Source organism: Zophobas morio, unplaced genomic scaffold, assembly GCF_036711695.1.
Source record: "Zophobas morio isolate AGI-343-1 ecotype UQ-CSIRO unplaced genomic scaffold, CSIRO_AGI_Zmor_V1 ptg000021l, whole genome shotgun sequence".
Lineage (NCBI taxonomy): Eukaryota > Metazoa > Arthropoda > Insecta > Coleoptera > Tenebrionidae > Zophobas > Zophobas morio.
The window spans coordinates 14,674,753-14,687,588 of NW_026972126.1; positions in this window are offsets into that span (position 1 = coordinate 14,674,753).

Below are 12,836 nucleotides of genomic sequence, written 5' to 3' on the forward strand. Positions count from 1 at the left end.
AAAAAAATCATTAAAAATTCCTTACGTCAATTTGATGTTCATTTACAAGAACAAAACATCGATTTATACAGATAGATTAAAAGACGAAAAATTAGCTACTTTTGGCAGATTCATTCTGAATAATTTTTAAGTTTGTTCTGATTTTTATCTTTTTGTGGATATTTGAAAATTGCCACGTTTTGGATTTTTTACAAACACTCTGTATATTAAAATTGTATCTAATTGAAACTATAAAAAGCTTGTGTACTTTTATTTGACTCTTTACAAAATCTTATACCGCAGATTTTAAAAATTTATGTATATACAGGATGAGTCTCTAGGCGTGAGTCTTTGAGGATTATACTCTAAAATTATATTTAACTATACAGAATGTCCCATTTTTAAGACACAACACACAATTTAGTTGTTTTAAATCAAACACCCTATATATCTTTACGTATTTTGATTAACCTTTCCTTAGTCTTTACAACCACAGTTCATTTTTCAAATTCCGATTTCAATTTTTTTGGAATTTTTTGGCAATGGGAGGGTCTACAAAAAATCGTAATAGGCTTCTTTTCAAAGTCTGTCTTTCGACATTTTTTTGGAAGGGTAAATAAAGATACGAACTGTATTGTGGTATCAACTAAATCAGATTTTAGTATACAGAGTGGCTATAACAAAGTAAAAAATCTCAGGAGGTATCAACTTTAAAAATAGAAAATACTGAGCAAAAAAGAAAAACAATAAAAAATAAAATAAGTTGCAGTAATAAAATATAGGGTGTTCCACTTGAAGAAACTGAAATATCGATATTTGAAAAGTGTAACGTTTTGAATTTTTTATAAACATTGTGTATATTAAAATTCGATTTAATAAAACCATAAAAAGCATGTACTTTTATTTCTCTTTCTTTTTTAAAAATATTGTATGGCAGATTTTAAAAAATTATTATATATACAGGGTGAGTCACTGAACGCGTAGTCCTAGATATCTTATTAATTTTTAGAGACAGAAAAACAAGTCCAAAATTACTTTTAATTATACAGAGTGTTCTATTTTTTAGACGTAACACACAACAGTCTTTTTTAATGAAACACCCTATATGTCTTTGATTGAACTTTTCTTAGCCTTTACAACCACAGTAAAGTTTTCAAATTTCGATGCGACGTTGCCACGTTATTCCAATTTTCTCGCATTTTTTTTTTGGCAAGGGAAGAATTTACAGAAAAAATGCAGTAGGCTTCTATAGAAAAGACTGTCTATAAAAAAGTAAAAAAATCTCAGAAACCGTCAACTTTAACTATAGAAAATACTCAGTAAAAAGGAAAGAGAATAAAGAATAAAATAACATGCAGTAATAAAATACAGAGTGCTCTATTTGAAAAAACTGAAATAACAATATTTGAAAATTTTAATAATTAAAACATTTTTATAGTAAACACTTTGTACATGAAAATTTAACAACAACAAAGGGCATATCTTTCTTTATCTCTCTATAAAATGTGGTAAGACGGATTATAAAAATAACCCTGCTGTGATTTTTTTAACCTTTCCATTGTCAAAAAATTTCAATAAAATTGGAACCACCTGGGAACGTCGCATCGTAATTTCAAAAATAAAATGTGGTTGTAAAGCCTAAGAAGTCAGTCAAAAGATATAAAGATATATAGGGTGTTTCATAAAAAATCTAAGTTGTGTGTTACGTCTTAAAAACAAAAGACTCTGTATAGTTAAAAGTAATTTTAGAGTATTGTAGAAAATATGGAGTATACCGTATAACTTTAGTCTTTGACTTTTTTTACATTTCTAATAATTAATGAGATATCGAGGAATGCGAGCTTAGTGACTCACCCTGTATATTTCAAAAATATATTACCCGAACAAAAAAAAAGTGTGCACATGAACTTAAACGAAATCAGAAACATGTCTCTTTTCAATGTTCTCAAATTTGAGTATCTCATGTATTCTTATATAATTAGTTTTATGGACAGATGTTCAAAATTGCAAAAACTTGATATTTTTTTAGAAAATTATATCAAATTCATTTATAATGTCGTTTGAGATTTAACTAAGAAAAGACAAAATTTTAGTCGTATTAAATTTAAAGTCTGTAGAAAATGGAGGAAACTGGACACTAAAAAAAATTAAAAGTTGAGATGTTTTTTTGAATACAGATGATTGAAAAAAAAATTCTTTAGTCAGCTATGGAACCGATTACTAGTCTCAAAATTATAGTGAAACATTGAGCACGATCAACCCGAGCAGGTATAAAAGCTCCCCGTTGGATTAATAATGTGAAATTATTTAAACTACTTTATTATTATATGAAATCTACTAAGATAAATATTGTTGATGACAAATCAATTGCTTTTTTTTTAATTATGTAAACAGAAAATTCACATGACGTATTTTACCCAAGTCGCCCGACACTGGTGAACGACCGACGATGAAACTGGCGAAGGAAATAAACTGAACCTAAAATATTAACTGGAAGAAACGAAAGTTCGGACATCAACTTAAATTTTTAAAACGGGCACGTCTTGAGTGGATCGTTTTACTTAATGCTTTTCTTATTCAAGTTGCGTTTGCCAAGTTTCATTTCATTTGGATTATGATCTCCCGAGACGTTAAAGAAATCGAAAAAAACATAACGCGATTATTTTAATGAACGTTCGAAAAGTGTCTACTTAGCATCTTTGGGTTATTATATATTGTTATTAACATTTAGATAATTCTGTTTCACCTTTATTACGCTGTGAGTATAATATGTATTAGTTTAGGTCGGTCTACTAATTCCACCATTATCCACAACAATAAGAGAAATGTGGCTACGGAACGCAATACTGCATTTAATTAATAATATCTAACTTCTATGTAGTGGCCTGAATGCAGTAACTAAGTTTGATTTAGCTCATTTCGGTGTATTCCACAGATTCTAGCAAGGATAAATGCAAATTAATTGATAGATTTTAGCTATCCAGTGCATCCAACAACGCAAAAAAAACCTGCAATGCATTAGCACTAGTAAGAAAATAAATAAACCAGCTGGAATTAGCCGCTTTCATTATGCCGTGACACCCTCTCTCGACGTAATTAAATTACACTACCCTCTAACGAATAAATTAAAATGAACACTTACAAAAAACCTACAAACTACTTAAAAGCAGTCTTGGAAATCGTGTAAAAATCATCGTAGATTGACTAGATACAGGAGACGTGGTTATAAATATGCAGACGTTACCCTGTTGCCGACAACCTCTGTATATTTTTTCCATTATTCGGAACGCTTGTTGATTCGAATACGAAATGCTTTTTCTTCTATTCTCTGTCCTGGAGGAGTTTCTCCGTCAGCCCCTTGACTATAGGATGATCTGGTGGTAATCCTTGAGAGGATAAGAAACGTATGGTTTCCATGGCACATGCGGCGTATCCTGCGGCCTCGGGGTCGTGGACTTCGTCGCTCCTTTCGAGGTTGGCCTGAAGTTCGCAGACTTTCTGGAGGCAGAGTTTCAGCATCTCGGTGACGTGGTCGCGACTCTGAAAACGAGAGGTGTCTCAGAAAACGGGTCGTAAACAAGGGTGTGAGGAGTTTAACTAAGTACGAATAATAAAAGTAAAAAAATCAGGTCGAATTAGTGTAGGTCAGGTCAAGTTAGATCAGAAACTATGTGACTAAGTTTATGGGGAATTTAACTAATTATAATTTAATTACCACACGAATAATAAAAAACAATCAGTTCAAGTTAGGTTAGGTCAGATCAGATCAACTGGTTACAGGTCAGGTTAGATTAGTAACTATCGAACTAGTTTACGAAGAATTTCACTAATTGTAATTTACTCATAAAATTATAATAAAATAAAGATCAGGTGAGGTCAGTAGAGGTCAGGTTAGGCTAGGTCAGGTCAGAATAGATTAGGTCACTTAGGTCAAGTCAGGGGTGACCTCAAGATCTTATAATTTCGTTTTTATTTTATTCAGTTTTGAAACCTATACTGAATAGAATATCGTACAGCATGTGGCAGAAATATAAAATTTCAAGACTTGTCTGGCAGAGTCTACTTTTTATAATTTTCTTTTTCCTGGCTCCATTTTCGTTCAGTGGGTGGTAGAAAGAACTATTCAAACTGAAACATTGCCTTATTCTTTGTATTTATTAAATCTAGTTGTTGGATAAAGCGTATTTGAACGTTCATTAGAGCAAAAATGATTATAAATATGGTTCCGGAATTCGGGCAGAAAAAATAGGTCTCATATTATTAGATCGATCTTCCCTCGCCCCTGAAGTTTAAGCAAGGAAATATAGTTAAAAAAAAAACTGCTGCACTCTTTTATTTACTGTACAAGCAATTCTATAAAATATAGAATGTCAGTTACAGTGTAAGAAAAAAAAGCAACCCAGGGAAGAATCGTTCTAACCATCCATAACCCGATCCTGTGCGTTGTTTTTATATTATTACAAATGATTGCTATAAAATTGTGGATTTTTTTTTGCGAAAATTTTAATATCGAGGGTAAAAAATTAAGAGGATTTCAATATATTTTCAGAACGTGATATGTCCGTGATTAATATCTTATTATTTATGAAAATTTCGCAACATAGTTTTCAACGCTGTTTTCAGCTCACAGAACTCCATAAGAAGCATGTATCGAAAAAGTTGATTTTTCTATATTCGATTTTCAATAAAAGAAATCGACAATGTTTTCCACGTAACGTATAGAGCTTTCTAAGCTGACAACAGTGGTGAAACCGCGTTCCGAAAATTCCATAAATAATTGAGATATTGAATCTTAAAAATGCGTGCTGAAAAATTTCACTAAAACTTAAAAAAAAATGATGATGGTAAACTGTTAAAGAAAAATTGTCGCTGTGTGATATAGAGTAACTTGTGGACATTTTGTATCTAAAATTTAGTATTTTAAATTTTTTTGTATTACTCGTCTTAAGGTGGATGCGAAAATTTTGAGGTAACGTCAACAAAATTTGTTGTGGAAATGATCAGGAAAATTTTGGTTAGCTTTTTACCATATATAAGATATGCTTGAAATATTTATAAAATTTTATATCTGCTCAGTTGTTTCGGAAATTAGCTGTCTAATAAAAACGACAGGTACACGATAGATAGACGATAGACAGACAGACAGACAGACAGACAGACAGACAGACAGACAGACAGACAGACAGACAGACAGACAGACAGACACAGACACGCATACAGACAGACAGACGGATGGACGGACGACAGACAGGTAGACGACGGAGAGATGGAAATGGGAGATCTACCTTTTTTTTTTATTTTAGGGACCACGGTATAAAGTTCTCAATTCTTTGTAGGAAAATCTGGATGTATAGAGAACAAATTAAGGCGAATTCAGAGCTAAAATTAAAATACCATTTACCATGCATTTGGTTAGCTTTCTACTATCTATAAGATATACTTAAAATATCTATCAAATTTTATATCTGTTCAGCTGTTTCGGAGATTATCTGTCTAATAAAAACAACATGTAGACAATAGACAGACAGGCAGACAATACAGACAGACAGATGACAGACAGACAGACAGACAAACAGACAGGTTGACGACGGATAGACGGAAATGGGAGATCTACTTTTTCCTTATTTTGGGAACCATGCTATAAAGTTTTCAATTCTTTTTACGAAAATCTGGATGTATAGGGGAACAATTAAGGCGAATTCAGAGCGAAAATGAAAATGCGATTTACCATGTATTTGGTTAGATATACTTAAAATATCTATGAAATTTTGTATCTGTTCAGTTGTTTCGGAGATTATCTGTCTAATAAAAACAACATGTAGACGATAGATGGACGATAGACAGACAGACAGTCGACAAACAGCCGACAGACAGCCTACAAACAGCCAACAGACAGACAGACGACAGACAGACAGATGATAGACAGTCGAGAGATAGACAGACGAGAAACAGACAGAGGACAGACAGACAGAGGACAGACAGACAGAGGACAGACAGACAGACGACAGACAGACATACGACCGACACACACATAGACAGACACAGACACGCCGACAGTTAGATAGAGCGACAGACAGACAGACAGCCAGACAGACAGACAGACAGACAGACAGACAGACAGACAGACAGACAGACGACGGACAGACGGAAATGGGAGATGTAATTTTTCCTTATTTTAAGGCCCATGCTATAAAGCTTTCAATTCTTTTTACGAATCTGGATGTTTAGGGAAAAAATTAAGGCGGATTCAGAGCTAAAATTAAAATACCATTTATCACGCATTTGGATAGCTTTTTACCATCTACAAGATATACTTAAATATCTATAGCATTTTCTATCTGTTCAGTTGTTTCGGAGATTATCTGTCTAATAAAAAGAACATGTAGACAATAGATAAACGATAGACAGACAGACAGACGACAGACAGGGAGATGACAGACAGACAGACATGCAACAGACAGACAGACGGACGGACGGACAGGTAGGCGACGGACAGACAGACAGACAGACAGACAGACAGGTAGACAGAGAGACGGATAGACAGGTAGACAGAGAGACAGACACAGGTAGACGACGGACAGACAGGTAGACAGAAATGGGAGATCTACTTTTTTCTTATTTTAGGAACCATGTTATAAAGTTTTCAATTCTTTTTACGAAAATTTGGATGTATAGAGAAAAAATTAAGGCGGATTCAAAGCTAGAATTAAAATACCATCTACCATGCTTTTGGTTAGGTTTTTATCATCTACAAGATATACTTAAAATATATTAAAATTTTATATTTGTTCAGTTGTTTCGGAGATTATCTGTCTAATAAAAACAACATGTAGACGATAGATGGAGGATAGACAGACAGACAGTCGACAAACAGCCGACAGACAGCCTACAAACAGCCGACAGACAGACATATGACAGACAGACAGCTGATAGACAGACGAGAGACTGACGAGAAACAGACAGACGACAGACAGACAGACATACGACCGACACACAGATAGACAGACACAGACACGGATACAGACAGATAGACGGATGGACGAACGGACCGACAGACAGTTAGACAGACCGACAGACAGACGACGGATAGACGGAAATGGGAGATGTACTTTTTCCTTATTTTAAGGCCCATGCTATAAAGCTTTTAATTCTTTTTACGAACATCTGGATGTTTAGGGAAAAAATTAAGGCGGATTCAGAGCTAAAATTAAAATACCATTTATCACGCATTTGGTTAGCTTTTTACCATCTACAAGATATACTTAAAATATCTATAAAATCTTATAACTGTTCAGTTGTTTCGGAGATTATCTGTCTAATAAAAACAACATGTAGACGATAGACAGACAGACAGACAGGCAGACAGACGACAGACAGGCAGATGACAGATAGACGAGAGACAGGCAGACAAGAAACAGACAGACGACAGGCAGACAGACATACGACAGAGACACAGACGACAGACAGACATACAAACAAACAAACACATAGACAGACAGACAGACAGACAGGCAGACAGACATGCGACAGACACACAGTCAGACGACGGAAAGACAGACAAACAGACACATAGACGACGGACAAACGGAAGTGGGAGATCTACTTTTTCCTTATTTTGGGGATCATGCTATAAAGTTTTCAATTCTATTTACGAAAATCTGGATGTGTAGGGAAAAAATTAAGGCGAATTCAGAGTTAAAATGAAAATTGCGATTTACCATGCATTTGGTTAGCTTTTTTAGCATCCACAAGATATACACAAGATATACTTAAAATATATTAAAATTTTATATTTGTTCAGTTGTTTCGGAGATTATCTGTCTAATAGAAACAACATGTAGACGATAGATGGAGGATAGACAGACAGACAGTCGACAAACAGCCGACAGACAGCCTACAAACAGCCGACAGACAGACATATGACAGACAGACAGCTGATAGACAGACGAGAGACAGACAGACGAGAAACAGACAGACGACAGACAGACATACGACCGACACACAGATAGACAGACACAGACACGTATACAGACAGATAGACGGATGGACGAACGGACCGACAGACAGTTAGACAGACGACAGACAGACAGACAGACGACGGACAGACGGAAATGGGATATGTACTTTTTCCTTATTTTAAGGCCCATGCTATAAAGCTTTTAATTCTTTTTACGAACATCTGGATGTTTAGGGAAAAAATTAAGGCGGATTCAGAGCTAAAATTAAAATATCATTTATCACGCATTTGGATAGCTTTTTACCATCTACAAGATATACTTAAAATATCTATAAAATTTTATATCTGTTCAGTTGTTTCGGAAATTATCTGTATAATAAAAAGAACATGTAGACGACAGCTAGATGATAGACAGACAGACAGTCAGACAGACGACAGACAGGCAGATGAATGACAGACAGACAAGAACAGACAGACAGACATGCAACAGACACACAAACAGACATACAATAGACACACAGACAGACAGACGGACGGACGGACGGGCAGGTAGGCGACGGACAGACAGACAGACAGCTAGACAGACACACAGACAAACAGGTAGACAGAGAGACGGACAGACAGGTAGACAGACAGACAGACAGGTAGACGGCGGACAGACAGGTAGACAGAAATCGGAGATCTACTTTTTCTTTATACAAGATATACATAAAATATCTATAAAATTTTATATTTGTTCAGTTGTTTCGGAGATTATCTGTATAATAAAAACAACATGTAGACGATAGATAGACGATAGACAGAGAGACAGACAGACGAGAAACAGACAGACGACAGACAGACATACGACACAAGCACACAGACAGAAAGACAGACAGATAGACAGACAGACAGATATGCTACAGATACAGAGACACACAAACAGACATACGACAGACACACAAACACAAACAGATCTACAACAAACATACAGACAGACATACGACAGACATACACAGGGTGAGACAGACAGATAGACAGACGGACGGAGAGACAGGTAGACGACGGATAGACAAACAGACAGACAGACACGTAGACGATGGACAGACAGACGGACAAACAGTACACAAACAGACGACGGACAGACGGAAACGAGAGATTTACTTTTTCCTTATTTTAGGGACCATGTTATAAAGTTTTTCATTCTTTTTACGAAAATCTGGATGTATAGGGAAAAAATTAAGGCGAATTCGGAACTAAAATTAAAATTCCATTTACTATTTCTTTAAATTTTTGGTGGAAAACATTATACAAATTTTGGTTAGTTTTTTGCCGTCTCACGATATAACTAAAATCAATAAAATTTTACGTCAGTCCAGTTGTTTTGGAAATTATAAATATCGACACAGACAACAGACAGATGACAGACAAACAACAAATGGACGACACACAGACTCAGACAGACAGACAGACAGACAGACGACAGACAGACAGACGATAGACAGACAGACCACAGACAGACGACGGGCAGATGGAAACGAGAGACCTATTTTTTCTTGCTCTACGAACCGTGTTATAACATGCAGATTTTTTTGCGAAAATCGGTATGTCTAATAAGGTAAAAAATTAGGCGGATTTAGAGATAAAATTTAAATAGCATTTACCATGCAAATTTTAAGGTAACGTCATCAAAAATTGTTGGTGGAAATAATCAGACAAATTTTAGTTAGTGTTTTGTCATCTACAATATATGCTTAAAATATTTATAAAATTTGACATTAGTCCAGTTGTTTGGGAGATTATCAGTCTATTAAATATCGACCTAGGCTACAGGCAGATGACAGACAGACAATAAACAGACGACAGACAGAAGCCAAACATACGATATACAGACGGAAACACGAGACCCTTTTTTTCATTTAGGGGCCATTAAACGTCGAGAAAACATGAAAGTAGCCGTTCGCCGAATGAACATAACTACAGTACTTTCCAAACTTAGGTATGGGATGTAAATTATGCTTCAAATGTTTGTGCGATCGATCCTCAAATAGACAAAAATAGTTCCAAATGGAATTTAATGCACAATGCTTTAAAATCTAAAATTAACCTTTTTTTGTATTATTTATAAAGGAATATTGTCCAAAAAATCTCTTTCGGGTATCTTTAAACTCACGGCAATTCTTTACAATACCATCAGAAAATATATATGTACATATATAATTTTTTGTTGCCTCTTGTAAATACAGCTTACTTTTTTTTGTAGCGAAATTTCTACTATTTTTGAGAATAAATATGAGTGGTAAGTAAAACTAGCAATATCATTCCATAAATAAATCCAGGTGGCTTCACTGGTCATTGTTTTAGGCGGAGTTGGTCCATTTGATTTATAAAGTTGTGGTGGATGAACTCCAAGAAATTGTCGGGGACTAAAAACTCTTTTAAACAAAAGAGAGCATTTTTAAGTAAAATTTTATTTAGCAACTTTTTGCAGGGACTACCATATTCACACATATGTACATATAATAATGTAACAAATTGCATATGTCTTAAGAATTTGGAGAAGAAAATCGACCGTCCCTAAAATAACATAAAATAAAAGGAAACAGAACCTAGAGCATTTCACGTGTAAAGCTAACTTTCGAGCTACATCGTTCGAACCATGTTGATACTATGGTATTTACAGAACAACTCTGTTTGTAGAACAATAGAACAACAAACAATTTTTCAGCAAGAGGTTCGAAGTTAATTTGCAGCCTACCATGAGACGGATGATTTCTCAAAGACTATTATTGATTTCGATTTTCTCTTTTAAAGAACAAAACAGCAGTTTTGACAAGTTTTGGTCTGAATTTCTTCTCTTGTATTGTCCAAGATTACATGAATAAACAACTAAAATTCGTCACCCATATACCGCGTGATCAAAAAGTTTTCACATTCGGTTGATTAAACTTGTCAAATTAAATTTCGAATGAGGTTATGTTACATATATAATTTTTGCGCAGGTATAGAATTAAAAAAAAAAAAAAAACTTATTAAATTCGAATAATATTTGTTTTTGCTTTTTTAGGAACTTCGGTTATTGGTCTACGACCCGTTCTCGGAATTCCTTGAGATGTATAATGTTTTACAATAATTACAACACTAATTTGGTTTTTTGTTCTTCCTGTTAATTATCTATGTAGACCAATTAATTTTCCATGAAACAGGTTTTACGACCAAGAATGGTAGTTATTTATGTAATACAGTTGTGTACAAAAATAAACGAGAGCGTATAAGACTTTTAAAAACTACTAAGATTTCATTTTCAACTGATAAACCTTTTTTGTAGTGTGGATAAGAATTGTATATTGTCAACTCAACAGTTTATGCAACCAATTAAACACGTAGAAACAATGGTTGAGATCATTGCTTACTTGTATGTATGTAGTAAACTATCTTCAACAACCTCTTCTTTTATGCGTTAAATAAATAAATCAGTTTTTTTTCAAATCCACTCGTATTATTTTCAAGTAATTTAACCTTTTCAGACACTTCTTGTAGTTGGCTATAAAGTAAAGCAACTTTATTTAGGGCAGTTTTTTGCCCAGTGGTGTGTGCATGTGAGGCCCATAGAGCGTTCATCGCCCCCTCGTGCTTCTGATAACCATTATCTCCACGATCCAGTCGATAAAATGTACTTCAGGCCCTTAATATATAAATAACTGTGGGTATATGTGGCACATACGTAATAAATTTCTGAACATGGATGTGTTTGTTTTATGAGGATGTTTTTTGTACAGGGAATTTCAATTTATTGTATCTACAGTCATAAAGTGTTGAATTTCGGTATTCTATGTATTATTTTATGTAATTACACTATCAGCAGCTACGCTGTCATTTTCGAAGATTAAATTAACACACTAATTACTTACATCTTACCTGCGGCTCAGTCAAATGTCACAGACGTTCAGCAAGTACTTTTTTTAATCAAAGCAAATTTGCGAAATGAGCGCGATTAAAACTAATTTTCAATTTCCTTAAGACGCTGGCAATTAAATGTTCCCGAACTTTTCTGCCGTTAATTGCTTTGCGAATATATTTCACTTACATTCTCACTTTACAAAAGAAAAAAAGATTCCAAACTTCATTAATTTTCTCTTAAAAATTTCGTTCTTAAATTCCCGTATTCGCGAACTTTTTTATTACAAAACGTTACAAAATAATTAGCCCAGCTAACGCCACATCACAAATCCTCACTGCTAATCCCCGTCCTGCGAGTTCGTACACTTGCTAAGTCATAAATCATTTAATTTGTTATACATGAAGACACATGAAAATTTATCGCCGATGATTAATACCAGAAATTATGTAAGTGTTGGTGCAACATAAAACAAAAAGAAGTCGGGCAAAACTTCCCTGTTTCTGATTTATCGCCGTCCGGAATTTTCCTTTTTTCCTGCGTGATTTTCATGCTGAAGAAGTTGGAAAATTATGGACTTAATGGCCAGGACGTCTGTATCAAATTAATATTTTTTGTGATTTTGTACGCCCCTTACGTTATTGCCCGAATGCCATTTTCATTTATTTCCAGCTTTGAAACATGCTCTCATATATATTTCGCTGATAACCATAATTTTCCGAGCGCTTGGACTTCGAGGGCTTCTATGGGGCATTCAGAATGACAATAATCGCTGTTTTTCTTCTGTGCGGACGGTTATTGCCGTGTATATTTTTCGAATTAAGTTTACGGGGAGTTTATTTTTGAAGCAAACGCTGATTTATTGAACTTTCGCACCACATACAAGCTGTTTAGTCTTCACGAGTAATAATATTCATTCTCACGTGCAAATAAACCTGCGCCGTGAAGGTTTAAACGCACTCTGGAGATCTATTGCCTTCATGCAAGAGAGACTAGCCAAGTCGAGAGTGAAATTAATGAAAC